This window comes from Vulpes lagopus, chromosome 18, assembly GCF_018345385.1.
Source record: "Vulpes lagopus strain Blue_001 chromosome 18, ASM1834538v1, whole genome shotgun sequence".
NCBI lineage: Eukaryota > Metazoa > Chordata > Mammalia > Carnivora > Canidae > Vulpes > Vulpes lagopus.
The window spans coordinates 35,517,028-35,532,640 of record NC_054841.1 but is presented as its reverse complement, the minus strand read 5'-3'; positions in this window follow the sequence as shown (position 1 = coordinate 35,532,640).

The window sequence follows — 15,613 nt, the reverse complement described above, 5'->3', positions numbered from 1 at the left end:
CTATTGTATTGCCATTCCTATCTCTTTTGAATCAACTCTATATTGATGAACATTTGCGATTTATCCGATAATTGGTATTATAAGGAATGCTGCCATGATCATCTTTTGTACGTGTCTACAGATGCATGAATTCAAGAGTTTTTCTATATGCCTAGAAGTGAAGTTTCTGGGTCATAGGTTATTTATAACATCAAGATAATGTTGACTTGTTTTCAAAGTATATATATATATATATATATATTCAGACTCTCCATCAGCAGTGTGTCTAGGCCAAAACTTAGTTTCATCATCCTAAACTTTCTGCCAATCTAGTGAGTGTAAATTGGTATTTCATGATTTTATTATGCATGATCTGATTAATAACTGTTAGTCTGAGAGCTTGATTTTTTGGAAATATTTGACTTTAACTTTACTAGCAAGTGACACTATTCACCCTTACCTATTTATCACATAACTCTCTTGGGTATTTTAGCAGGATCGGTGTAAACTGCACTTGAATTTATCAGAACTCTGGTGCAAATATTGAGTAACTGTAGGGTAGACATTTGTTAGTTGAATGAAATCTGGGAGATAACTAGCCTGACTCACTGTCCTCACTTGGTTTGGGGACATTTTTTCCCCCTTGAAGGGATATGCTCTGAGTTTCACAAAAATGCCTTTTGTTTTTATGAGCAAGTAACTGAAAAGTAGCTTCTCAATGATAATCCTATTTGATTTCAGACTTTTTGCAGTCTAAGGAGGCTAGGTAAACTGAGCTACATCCAGAGCTGCTTCCTGTTAATGAGGGGACAGGCATAGCATGGGTGAAATGTTAGAGGTCCTGCAGATTGGTAAATAGACACAAACTTTCCCCTCTTTCACCAGAAGTCTTCAAACCACTGAAATTCTTAACTTGAACTTTGTTTATATTTTTGCTTTTAGCCATTTGGCAGTGGAGTCATCCAAACTTGAGTAACAGGAAGAATGAGAGTAAAGGGAGATAATAATCCTACTGCTTGAAATAAAGCTAACCGACTATGAGACAGATTAATACGTGGGCTAAGTTCTCTGCCAGTGATCTTTATCTGGGATTCAATTAAATTTTATCTTTAAGTCACCACTCTGCAAAGTGATTATACACTTAGTACTTCTTATGTAGTCCCAGACATTCCGTAAAATGGTAAATAAAGTGATTCTATTGAATTACTTCCCACATCTTTTAAAAATTGTCCTTAAAATCCACTAATAAATTGCATCAATTACCAGAGCCCTTGAATTCTTATTTACTTGCCTGAAAGGCCAGCCACAGAGTAGTTGTTCCATAACAATACTATATTAATTAATTTAAATGTGGAAATAATTGAAATATGAGTTAGTAACTGGTGTGGTATGCCAGTGGATGATGGTATATTTAACCGGAGATAAAATCTGTTAAATTGTAATGGATCTTTTCATAAAATTGAGGCAAAGTTCATAGAGCTTATTGTTGTTATCTTTTCAAATATACTTACAAAATGCATCTTTTATATTGCCCATGTGTTAGTGTTTTCTCCTTCTAAAAATAAATCTTTCAGGGTGCCTTCAAATTATGGGGGAGACTGTTTACTATTTGTACTGCACATTGACTTAAAGCTTTATGTATTATACAAGTAAATGATGGATTGCTAACATATTTAGTTGTTTCTTTCCAAAAGAGAAATAAAAACATGTCAAAAAGCTTTGAAATGGAAAATAAATTCTTTGACAACACAGAGCACTGCTTTCTACATTCATTAAGGATTTGCATAGCTTCTTTTATATCATAACAATTATGAAACACCTCTTGAAGGAATGAATGTCAAGCAGGAATAGAAAAGTCTGTGGATAAATGTATTCATATCAGGATCTTTACTTTTCTCTGGCCTAGGGCAAGGCTTTCTAAGATCATAGAGAAAAATGTTTGTGAACCTGAAATAAACACCTCAAAACTTCTCTTGTCCCTGAGCATTTTTCATATTTGTAGGCCACTGCTATATTATTCAGATTTCTTAAGTACTTGTTTATTTTTAAATTTTGTATAAATCTAATTCTTAGATTATATTAAACCTCTCACAGTATATTTTCATCAAGTTCTTCTATTTCTAGTAATTTTCACTGCCATACTGTGTGAGCATATAGATTTATGACATATCTCTTCCTAGTTTTGCTTTTTAGTATCATGCAATGTGTCTCCTTTTCTTAGGGGGTGTCCATAACCTTTCATTCCTCCTTGTCTAATAATCTTTTTGTTTGCCATCTGTCCAATGTTTTATTTTTAAACTCTCATTATCAATTTACAGATATGTTTCTGTAAATGCTATATAGCTAGCTTTTTCTATTATTATACCTAATCTATCTGTCTTTTGATGAAAGAATGGAATATATTGACATTTAATGTAACAAGGGATATGCTTCATTTTAGTCTCTTAATCCTATTGTTTATTATATCATTTTCTCTGTTATAACCATTTTTTCCTTATTTTTCTGGTTGGCTCAAATTCCTCCTTATTAACTTTGGAAATCTGATGAACTTTTCCATCTCATTAATAATCATCTTGCATTTTCAGGTGCTAATATTCCAGTTTTTTTATTTTTTTATAAAAATAAGATAACTCTTCCCCACTTATTTCCGGATGCTCTGTTCACTCAATGCTTCTCCCATTCTCCTTTCCTGAAATACTCTTCTACGTTTCCCTAAATACTCTTCTACTCCTGGATCTTGGGGATGTCACATTTCTCCACATCTCTCTAATGAGTTGGCACCAACTGTTGAGTTTGGCCAAAATAACTTAGAACTTCTAATTCCAGGTATTTATTATGTTATCACTGGCAGTATGCATCTTCCATGTCAATGTGTATGACACTTTTCTAGGCAATCTAACTTTTTTCATTGAAAGGCAGTTTCACATTGTAGTATGAACTTGGGCATGCGAGTCAGACTCCTGGGCTTGTGTCTCAGTACCTCTGCCTTCTAACTACATAAATTTGGGGAAGTTAAATAACTTTTTTGTGCCTCAGTGTAGAAATAATACCATTGTGGTGAGTTAAAATGTCCACACATTCTTTGATCCTCCCCTCAAATAAATAGTCTAATTCTAACCGCCCCCCCACCACCTGCATACGTGCTGGATTTTGTCTCTTGCTTCTAGTGACTAGAATAAAGTGGTAGTGACATTATGTGACATCTGAGATGAGATCATAAAAGACATTGTGGCCTCTGAATCTCTCTGTCTCTCACAATGTTTGCTGGCTTCTCAGGGGGAAGCCAGCTGCCATGTCACAAGGACACTCAGGTAGCCCAATGGAGAGACCCATGTGATAAGGAGTTGAAGCCTCCAGCCAACAGTCATGTGAGTAAAGTCATCTAGGAAGTAGACCCTTCTGCTAAAGTCAAACCTTCAGATGCCGACAGCCGTGGCTGACATTCTGACTCCATCCTCAAGAAAACCCTTGAGCCAGCACACTATTCCCAGATTTGTGACCCATGGAAAGTGTAAAATCATGACTGTTGTGTTAAGGTGCTAAATTTAGGGGTACTTTGTTATATAGCAAAAGATAACTAATGCATCCAGTTCCCAGAATTGAGATGAGGAATGAGTAAGACAGAGCATGTAAAGAACTTCACTATTATTTTTATTATATGACCAGCAAGTTGTGTTGAAAGATTCTTTCCTAATCACTTTCTCCTTTTCATCTCCCTCTCTTGACATTTCTGTCTGAGTCTTTTGTTTTTAGTTAGATTTGTGTCTCCAGAATTTTCCATAGCTGGGTACATAAATGCTAGATTTTTCTGAATCTTTGCATATCTTTGCAAATATTTTTAGTGTACCCTGACAGATATCTTAATGTACCTTAGTTGTGTATTGAATTTCTGGGGTAGGCCTTTTTCTGTCAGCACTCTGTAATGTTATACCCTACCTTCTTGCTGCTGCTCCATTTCCCTCTAGTGAATAATTATTCTACTCCTGTCTAGCGGATGATATCTGTCAATAGTTTTTCCTTTTTGCTTTGCAAATCAGTTGTTATTTCTTTCCTCCAGGTTTTGAATATTTCCCTTTGTTATTTAAATTTTGGAATATAACCAGGGTGTGTTTAGGTTGGTATCTTTTCTTACCAATTCTGCAAAGAAGTTCAGGAACCTTGGGGATCCCTGGGTGGCTCAGCGGTTTGGCACCTGCCTTTGGCCCAGGGCATGCATGACCCTGGAGTCCCGGGATCAAGTCCCACAACAGGCTTCTTGCATGGAGCCTGCTTCTCCTCTCTGTGTCTCTGCCTCTCTCTGTATGTGTCTCTCATGAATAAATAAATAAAATCTTTTTTAAAAAAAGAAGTCAGGAACCTCTTTCAATATGCGAACTTGGGTGTTCAGCCCAGATTAAGTGTTATTTTATTGTTTAATTATTGCCTTTAGTTTCTCTGAACCCAGAAAAGCCTAGATCTGGTTAGGCAGTGCTTCTAAAATTTTAAAATGCATAAGAGTTATCCAAGGATCTTGTTAAGATGCAGATTCTGATTTACAGTATGTGAAAGGCAAGTACTTGTTAGCTAAGGGAGTCAGGCACTTCTGTGGCAAGAGATAAGTCAGTACTAAAACAATATGTGCATAAAGTTACTTATGATATGCATTGGAGACATGGGGCTTTTTTCTCTTTCAAGACCATCCCATGACCCAGATGACTCATGGCTAGGATAAGCAGGGACTGCCACAAAACGATTGACTTGTTTCTATCCCATTCCCACCTATGACACAGGAGGTATCAACAGGAAATAAGGGAGAGAGAAATATTCTGGGGGAGGCAGAGTTTAGGGAAGTTAGTTTGGTGCCTGAACACATCCTAAATCCAAATGGATCACTCAGAGTAGACAGAGGCCTGAACGTAAAACTTTTGAAGTGTTCGTGTATGCCAGACCATGTAGATGGTACCTCCTCCTCATCTGGAGATGAAGGAAGGCAAGGGTCTTCAGGAAGGATCTGAGCCAACAGGATAGGCTGGGATCTCAAAGTAAGCAGTCACTCATCCCCTCTTCACTTTCCTAAGCTCTTGGAGGGCAGAAAATTTGACCTCACAAGTTTCTGCCTTTCCAAATGGGAGATTTCTGAGCTGAGGAGCAGGAGTTGTGGGCTACTTCGATGGTGGTGCAATGGAACAATGGGAAAGACCCTCAGAGGGAGTGTGAGAGATTTATGAGTTCCAAAGGAAGATGCAGCCAAGATAAGGCTAAACGGAGGTCTAGAAAATCATGTCCACCAGTTATGTTGAAACCAGCATGTCAGTAATAATTTAAAAATCAGACACCCCTGGAGCTCCAGGGTGGCTTATCAGTTAAGCACCTGACTCTTGATATCAGCTCCCATTTTGATCTCAAAGTTCTGAATTCAAGCCCCATGTTGGGCTCCATTCTGGGTATGAAGCTTACTTTAAGAAAAAAGAAATCAGACTTCTCTATCTGCCCAGCACCTGGGCAGGACCAGCTGATGACTCCATCAGTAGAAGATAGCATAGTCCAGCTGTGTCCACAAAGGTCATCATCACTCATTCAAACAGATTCTCTTTTTTCCATTTCCTCCCCTCTCTCTCCAACCAGCATATATCAGGGATGGACAATGTGCTAATTCTGATAATACTTGGATTTCGTTCACTAGTTGCTTGTGACTGTTATAACAGGATTAGACAGAAAAACCTAGATTAGATTAGATTGTTGAATAGGAAAACATTTAATTTCGCCATCACTAAGTGAAAATGAGGACTTTATTTACAAAGAAGGATATGATTGATTAAAGACAGGATGATCATGTGTAAATGGTTTGACTGGGACAAGCTAGTTTACACCTTGTATTCAGGTTTCATTGTTAGGAGGTACCGCAACCATTAGACCATGAAGGGACTGGGTGGCGGGCACTGAGGGGGGAACTTGATGGGATGAGCACTGGGTGTTATTCTGTATGTTGGCAAATTGAACACGAATAAAAAATAAATTTATTATTAAAAAAAAAAAGACCAGGAAGGGATGAGCCTCGCGATAATAGCTAACCGGTTAAGATTAGCAGAGCAAATTCCAAGAACTTGGAGGCTTTACTTAACTTGAATTAACTTGGACCAGCTCTCTCTGACTTCATACTAAGTGAGATAAAAATTGCCTATATTTTTAAGCTATCTTGAGGTGAGCATCTTCTTATAGACAAAAACCTCATGACACAGCATCCTTTTGGTACTGAATAAAATGCTCATCGATGATGCATTTATTAAATAAATCTTTTGATGTCTATCTTTTCCATATATATGATAATACATATGATCTGAATATCTATCTAGAAGTTTTGGCTGGTCTGAAATATACAATTACTATAGGCCCTATATTAATTGGTGGTTATTCCTTTTCAACCTTCTTTTACTATTCCATATGGCAGAGTAAATCTGCATTGTTATGTCAATTAAACAAAACATAGCAGGCAAATCAGGAAGTTACTCTTCATTGTACATATATATCAGTAATGGAAAAAGCCAAAACCTTTCTCTCTTATTTAAAACTTCTCAGTGGGGCTACTGGGTGGCTCAGCAGTTGAGCATCTGCCTTTGGCTCAGGTGGTGATCCTGGGATCGAGTCCCACATCAGACTGCTGGTGAGGAGCCTGCTTCTCTCTCTGCCTGTGTCTCTGCCTCTCTCTGTGTCTGTCATGAATAAATGAATGGGATCTTTAAAAAATAAATAAATAAATAAATAAATATCTCTAGAAAAGCAGTTAAGATAAGCTAGTACAATTCTAAAATAATTTGTGTACAGGATACACCAGACTATAGGGATGTACCTACAAAAAATATAGGCACAACTGTTCTAGAAATTAGATCTTTGTGAAAAAAACTTAAATGATTGACTAACTCAAGCTGATTAGATATTTTTATTAAATTCCTCCTTAATCAGAGCTTATTTACATGGCTGCAATAATTAAAATATAATACATATTCAAATCAGTAATTGAATTTGTTAAAAGAACATGCTCAACTCAGTGAAGACCTTTGAATAAATAGAATTCAAGTCCCATGTTTTCATACTTCATAACACTTGCTTCATCTTAATTTAATGATTGCCATTAAATTGTCTTATAAGATTTTATTTTAAATTCCTTTCATGCTATTCATAAACTCAGATATATGTGAGTACAAGGGTCATTTAGGTGTAACTGTGGACTGAGAATTTGTTAACTGCACTTGAGATCAGAAATATTCTAGAGACAGTCTGATGAGTTTTGCATATTCTCATATTGCCCACTCCCTTGTCCAGCTTTGCCAGTAAGACCCATGACATTTTCATGTCATACGACCAAGCAGTGAAATGATGGTTGCATTGAGAATTTTGTTTGTTTTTCTGTGCTAAGTTCTTAGAAGTTTAAAATAACTCATGTTCAAAACAGTGAAGGAAGTCTTTATAAAGTACTTTGCAAAGTATTGGTGGTTGCTATTCTCAGTATATTAATGATTTAAAGTGTCTTTCAGACATTTTAGGAAGACCATTTAGGAAAAAAATATAAATATTAAACTCCTATTATGTTAAACTGTTAACATTTTTTTTCTCTTCAATTCCTTTGAAATTATCTTTACGCATCTGGTGATACAGAAAGAAGAATCCAAGAGAGTAACATAACAGAGCAATATAAATTTGTGTCCCAGTTCCTATCAGCTGAATCCTTATTCATATCTAAAAGAGATCCAGCCATGACACAAAGCCATTACAGTGGTTAAGGGTGGTGGCCAACAATAAAATCAAGATTTTGGTCTTCATTGCATTATCATTTAACTTTCATTGGCATCACAGCAATTCACTCATCATTCATTTTTTCTAGGGAATTTTGAATAATTGAAAATTTTATTTTATTTTATTTTTTAATAATTGAAAATTTTAGACATGAAGTTCTGTGCACAAGGATATTTATTCATTGACTCACTCATTTTACAAATCATTATTAAGTACCTATCATGTGTCAGGCACTGTTTTCGACACTAAGGATACAGCAGTGAACAAAAGAAATGCCTTCTCTATTCTCACAGAGTTCATAAACATGCAACAAAAACACATATGTCAGGAAATGATAGGTGCTATGAAGAGAAGTAAACTGTGGTAGAGGTTACATAGAGTGCTGGGTGGACATATTAGTTTATATGGGTGGCCAGAAGTCAAACTATAAAACTTTTAGCAAAAATATAGGAATGAATCTCCATGACCTTGGATTAGACAATGGTTCCTTACATGTAACATCTAAGTACACCTAAAGTACAAGCACTCAAAGAAAAAATAAATGTTTTAATAAAATAAAAATTTGTTCATCAAAGGACACTATTGAGAAAGTGAAAAGGCAGCCCATACAATGGGAGAAAATATTTGCAAATATATGTTGGATAATGTTATAGAACCCACAATATATAAAGAACTCCTACAATTCAACAATAAAAGACAAGTGAGCCAATTAAAAAATGGCCAAAGGATTTGAATTTTCTTCTCCAAAGGAGATCTACAGATGGTCAAGAAGCCCATGAAAAAAAGTTCAGCAGCAATATCTAGTGGAAATAGAAGGAGTTAAGGTAATAAATCCAAGAGAAATTGGACGCTGAAGATAGCACCATAAGAGGCAGGACTGAGGATAAGATTACATTTTTTTGACCTTAAAAATAAGCATAATGGGGGTGACTTGGTCAGTTAGGCAACCAAATCTCAATTTCCACTAGGCCATGATCCAGGTGGGGGCTGGTGCATGACATAGAGCCCCACCACAAGGGGCTCAGCAGAGACTCTGCTTAGAATTCTCTCTCTCGTCCACCTCCTCCCCCTCCTGCTGCTCATGCATGTGCACTCCTCTAAAATAAATAAATCTTAAAAAAAAAAGTAAGAGCGTAACAGAAAAACTAGAAGTAGGGTCCAGTCAATAGACACAATGGATGTGCTGCTTCTGGTTGCCCATGCAACAGGAGCCCTTTCCTCCTTCTAATGATATCTGATGAGGAAACCCTCATGCAAATAATGAATAATTAAAGGTGGAGTCACACTAGGTCCAGGGAACTACCTTTGGAAAAGACAAAAATTGGGATTGATGTGACAGGCTGTGAAAGAGATGGATTTGACTTCCATGTGAAAGCAGGAAGTTGAGGCCGCTCCAGTCTGGTGATGGGGAATTAACTAGGTGGCTACCTCCTATTGTCTCTGCGCTACACTGTGCAAGTTCACCTGAGAATGTAGAATCCAGACAGCTTGGGTTTGTCTGGCTCTCCGCTCAGAAAGGGGAAACATTGATTTTTGATGTGAGAAGAAAAAGCACAATTCATAAAATTCACCCTTCATTTCTTAAAATATGTAAACACTCACTTTTTTTGCTTTCATTATGTTACTGAAAAATTCAAGTTTTGTGTTTAACATTTCACCTCTTTTTTTTTTTTTACTTTTGTGAAAGGATAATTTTCACAAATTATCTTTTCTATTTGAAAATACTTCCAAATACTTTTCACATATTAGGAAAGAAATTTAAATAAAATATTTTACTTTTTAAACCATTTCTTTTTCAGTGATTAAAGCAAAAATGAAAATACTTAACTTTTTACAACACTGGTTCTCAAATTTGCCTGTACAGAAGGATCTGGGGATCTTGTTACAGATTTTGCTGGTCTGTGTGAAGCCTAAGATTCTGGAATTTTTAAAAAAAGTTTTTTTTTATTTGACAGAGCACAAGCAGGGGGAGCAGCAGAAGGAGAGGGAGAAGCAGGCTCCCTGCTCAGCAGGGGCATGATCCCTGGACCCCTGGATTAGGCCCTGTGCTGAAGGCAGACGCTCAACCAACTGAGCCACCCAGGTGCCTTAAGATTCTGGATTTCTACCTAGCTCCCAGGTAATGTCATTGCTGCTGGTCCAAGGAACTCACTTTGAGTAGCAAGACTTTAATTCATTACATAAATGATAATTTGGTAGTTGAATGTTGACCAAATATAATATATTAATATAATATTTTTGTTTCTTTTCCATTTGTGGAAAAGTTTTTGTCAGATTTCCTTTCACAAATCATACTATTGTAATGCATAGTTATAAAAATGGACTATAGAAATAGATGGAGTAAAAGTAAAAAGTCATCTTCATTCTCCACTTTTCTCCCCTTAGTCTCTCTCCTCTGTTGATAATAAATGCTTTGGTATAATAAACACTTCATATACATAAATAAAAACAAATGGAAGTAATATAACGAATACTTTGGTATTTATTGAGAACTTTTATAATGCCATAATAATGCTGCATAATAAGTTCACCCCAAAATTCAGCAGTTTACAACTGTAAGCATCCGTCTGCATGCTTGAGTTCTCAGGTAGACTGCTCTTGTCTCATCTACAATAAGCTTGGCGAGGCAGCTTTACTCCAGGTGTTCATGATGGAAGCTCCCGGCTGGGATTGGGGTCCAGTCAGCTCCCAGGTGGAAGGAGAAGGAGTGGCAGTTACTGAGGTATGTTCTTCTCATGGAGGATCACAGCTGTCAAGAAGACAAGCCCAACATTCAGGTTTATGTCATGGCTGTTGACATCATTTAAAGCAATCTATGTGGCCAAGCGCAGATCAGAAGGAGGGACTCTCTTCATTCACTCTAAGGCTATGACAGAGGTGGGTAAAGAAAATGAAGAATCTGGGGAACTCTTAATGTATGAAGCCACTGAAAACATTTCCTTTGTAGCCTCTCTCTTGTGCTCTGCAGTCTTCCACCCACGGTGAAATCCAGCAAATCCACAGCAAGCTGTATACATTGTCATTGAGCTTTTCCAACAAAGCATTCGGTGGACAAAAGAAAGGTTAAGCCCCTTCTGATTTTTGAGTGACTCCACGTTGGTCTGGTCCAGAGCAATGATTAGTACAAGAGGAACACCCCCGACCCCCATCATCACCATCAGGTTTCCACATGTTTACATAGGAACAGACCCCAGTGGTTGGTATTTAACAGGGGTTGGTGAGGTCCTTGGTTTCTTGGCCAGAGCAATAAACATGTTGGTTTCTTTCCCAATTACTGGTTTCAGTAATAGCAAAGGGGATTTTCTTAAGGAGATTCAATGCCGTTTTGAAGTTTTTTTTCTGCAAAATTTAATAATCTCAGTGTCAAAGCTAATTTTAATTCCTTCTGACCCTATACTAATGAACTGTTCTTTCCATCTAGATGATGCCACCAGGAGGTTGTTGCTGTTATTTTTCTCCTTGTTTGGATATTTTGCCCTTTGCAACATCATCTCAGAGAGCATGGTATATGCCCACCCCCTCCACCTCAACCACCCACAATTTCCTGCTTGCTTTCTCTGCCTGAAGGGCTTCTTAGTACTAGGGGAGCTTGCTCTGCCTTTGTACAGGGCAGCTTGGAACTACAGTGGGCTCATGAAGAATTGGAGCCAGTGCCTAGACACCCCAGCTTCCCTGTCACTCAGTGCAGCAAAGTCCCAGAAAAACTGGATGTCAAAAATGTGCTCATGTACACATCCTCATTGGCCTCCTTTCTTTCCCTCCCTCCCCACTCACAGAAATTCCTGGGGTCTTGTATCCCAAGAATGGACTGCTTGCCCATATCCTTTCCTCAGGGTCACCTTTTTGGAGCAATCCCAACTAAGGTTATAAGCAGAAAAAGCTGAGAGCTTTCCCTAAAACTCAGAGTACCTAAAGCAATAAAGTAATTTAATTAATGAGCACATTAAAAATGGCTGGTAGATGGCATTGCTCTATCAGAGCTGGCAAGTTGAAATAAGTAGCAACTAAATATCAAAAACCTAAATAGGAAAAAAAATACCACCTAGGTGTTAGTCTGTGTCTGAAGCATAGAAAAGGTGGAGTTTCATTTGCAGTGTCCCTGATGCTTTGCCTGGCTTCATCCACTCCCCAAGTAGTTTCTCTCTCTGGCTACTCCTTGGTCTTCATGCCCTTTTCTCTGACTTTTGTTCCGAAGGGATTGGTATGATTCTGTGCTCATTATTGCCAGGCCACACGGATTTGCATTAGACTCACGTGCTTCTATGAGCTAGTGTTGGCCACCTCTTGTGCCCTAGATCACATCCTCTTTACCCTCCTTTTTACAGCAACCAGCTTGGTGAAGGGGTCACCTGCTAGCACCTTATATCAGTGGCAGCACCTATCTCTTGCTTTCTGCTCTGGAGCTTCGTTTTTGCCATGTCTTGATACCTTCTGGAAACCATTCAGCTATTCTGAAGCAGGTACAATCCTGGAAGTCCCAGGTCATGAACACTACTCCCTCACACCCCTGTCCCCATAACTCTTGACCAATGGGAAAAGACAGCTGATGGATAGTTTCTCCTTGTCCTTCTGGTGGACAACTCTGAGGTGTATTCTCCACATTTTCTCAGAGCGCCCCCTGGAGGATGGAGCCCTAGTTGCCCTGGGTAATGTTTAGCCTGAGGACATATTTGCCTTGTGGTACTCTTTGAAGTCTCCCAATCCACTTCCCTGGGATGGAACTTCCCAAAGTAAATTTCTTGGATACACACTCTTGTATCTAGCTCAGCTTCCTGGAGAATCTGGTGCCGGTTAGGTCCACATTCCAGGATGCCAAGCTTCCCTTGTTTCTCCTCTCCCAATGGCTCCTCTGACACTTTCCCAACCCAGCTGCTCTTCTGACACTGTCAGAGTCTCCTCTTCACTCCCCATTAACAACAGTGGGAACTAGAATTCTGCTTCTGATTAACTACTCTTGGGGAGTTAACCATCAGTAAGACATGAACAAATCTTTAAGACTCTAACTTCTGCTCCTTTCTACTGAATTTTTGAGAACTCTGATAAGTTCATTCCTCAGCTGGTGGTCCTCCATCATTAATTTTCACCTTTCTGTGGAATATAGGGCATTTCTCCCTGTAGCTGTAGATTTCATTGGTATTTATTGATTCAGACATGTGGTTATTAAGAATCACAGCACTTGAATTGGCACTGTTGACAACACGGAGCAGCTGAGATGCAGTTGCTAAAGCTTATGGATAATCTAAGGATGAAGTAGGAAAAACAGCAAATAACCAAAGCATATAAAACAGAGAATGTGATCTGTGACAAGTACAATATTGAGAGGGCGTGATGGGCAAAGTGTAAGGAAGCATGGACTTGACACTGGTCTCCAGTTGGGGCAGTGAAGGATGCCCAACTTGGCCCAGGCTGAGACCAGCAAAAGCAATGGTCAGTTTTGCCATGATAGCAAATATGTTCATGTTTGGTTGGCAAAGGCATTTTGAAGAAACGTTTTTCAATTTCATTCTTGAATATTTTGGCAGCTCTAGGTATTTCAAGCTCCAAAGGCATTTTGACAAGTTTCAGTACCCTATTGGTGAATAGCATGTTTATCCTCTCCAAGGTTGAGTTTTTACTGCTCTCAAATCCATCTTTTCTGCATCTGTACTGTCGTAAGACCCTTCCGCATTTTTGAAGTATTAGAACTCTTCATGCCTCTTGGGTATTTTTGCTTGTTTATGAGAATTTCCTTCTTATTCACGTGTAGATGGCAGTTTGAATGACCTAGAAAGAACAAAACATTAAAAATAATGATTACATAATTCATGCGATCCCTAATTATGTTTTATTCTCTAAGAGCTACAGTTGCTGTATTATTCATAAGTCTGTTCCCATATTATTTATGTCACACAAATAGGATGTTCGTTAGCTTAAAACAAGCAAATTCTGTGTATTTCTTTACATTAAAAAAGTGGATATCAAGGTATGTTAACCATTTCTTGTGTGGGTCTATAAAATGAGGAACTAAAGTGGTTGAAATCTGAAGCCTTCCTGACTCAGAGTGTGGTCTTCAGAGGCCAGTAGCAGCAACATCACCTCCCAGCTTTTAGAAATGCAGGGTTCTGGGCCCCTCCCCACAACTACTGATCCGAAATCTGCATTTGAGCAAGATGTCCAGTGATTCATGAGCATTTTAAAATTTGAAAATGCCTGATCTGTTTTTTAGAGCTATATTTCTGCATGGTTTAAGAGCTAAATTTGGCCTTAATTGCAACTATATCTGACACATGGGACACTCTCTAGAAACCTGATGACCATGGTACTTGGGTTTTAGAATATATCAACATATTTTGAAATATTAATTTCTAATAAAAATATTTTTGCTTCTGTTTAAAAAAAGATTTATTTATTTTAGAGAAAGAGAGTGTGAGCGGGAGGAAGAGAGAGAGAAAGAGAGAGAAAGAAGCAGACTCCCTGCTAATCATGGAGCCTTATGTGAGGCTCGATCCCACCACTCTGAAATCACAACCTGAGCTGAAACCAAGTCAGATGCTTAACCGACTGAGCCATCCAGGCATCCCTATTTTTGCTCCTTCTAAAACAAACCAGCTTATAGACTTACAGGACCTTTCATTACTATGGTCCATTTTCTATTCCTCTAATCATTTGTGTACTGATAGGGAAGAGTTTTGGATTTTAGAAACTTAGAACCACTATAATGGTCACATATTTGGTATATCTCTTGGAGAGTAAAAACATTTTTCAAATGATAAATGTCCAATATTCAGTGATGCTCAACCATATATAGAATGTTTTAAACTCTTTTTTAAATTTATTTTTATTTATTTTTTTAAGATTTAAAAAAATTATTCATTAGAAACTCAGAGAGAGAGGCAGAGACATAGGCAGAGGGAGAAGCAGGCCCCTCACAGGGAGCCCAATGCGGGACTGTATCCCAGGACCCTAGGATCACGGCTTGTGCCAAAGGCAGACACTCAACTGCTGAGCCCCTCAGGCATCCCTAAACTGTTTTTTCAAAGATAGACTTTTTTCCTACCCGTCAGATTGAATAATGAATGGCATCATTGCTCCAGGATTTGGGAAGGGAAGCCAGCCTGATGTACAACTGGACTTCCCTTGTTCTTCCCTCCTCCCCTCAACTTCATTACCCTAAAGCCTAGAACATTATTCTGCTTTATTTTATATGGCTTTCATTTTTATTTTGTAGCATGAGTTACATTGACTTTTTTACTAGAGAACTTTACTAGATCTTTGTCACTCAAGTTTTCACCTGCTTTATAATTCATACATCCCGAGGATCACTTTTCTAATACTTTTACTATAATATAGTACCACCTCAGCCCTATTTAAAAATATTTGTACCTAATGTCAAAAGCCTTTTTCCAATTAACTAAAAGTAAAACTTATGTACAAAAGGATTGCTTGTAAATATGCATGTAAATAGTTCTGTTAATAACCCACTGTTTTACATTTGGTACATCTGTGTCTGCTAATACAGTTAGCTTTCTCACTTTTCTGCTTGTTTGTTCAGTCTGGATTAAAATTAGACTTTGAAAATAAAATTTAAATAGTTTTGATTCCTTTTTTAAAAAAAAGGATATGGATTGACATGAACATTTTGGAGGACATATCTACTAACTTTTCAGGGGGCATACATTCTAACCAAAAAGTTACACTTTACAGATTTGCTCTACAGATATATTCTCATATGTTTGCAAAGAAATACATACAAGAATGTGCAATGAACCATTTATATAAACATGAAAGCTGGAGTTACCTAAATGTCTATCATCACTAAGAAATAATTTAATAAATTGCAACATGTTCATAGTGAAATATTATGTAGCTATTAAAGAGGAAGAGA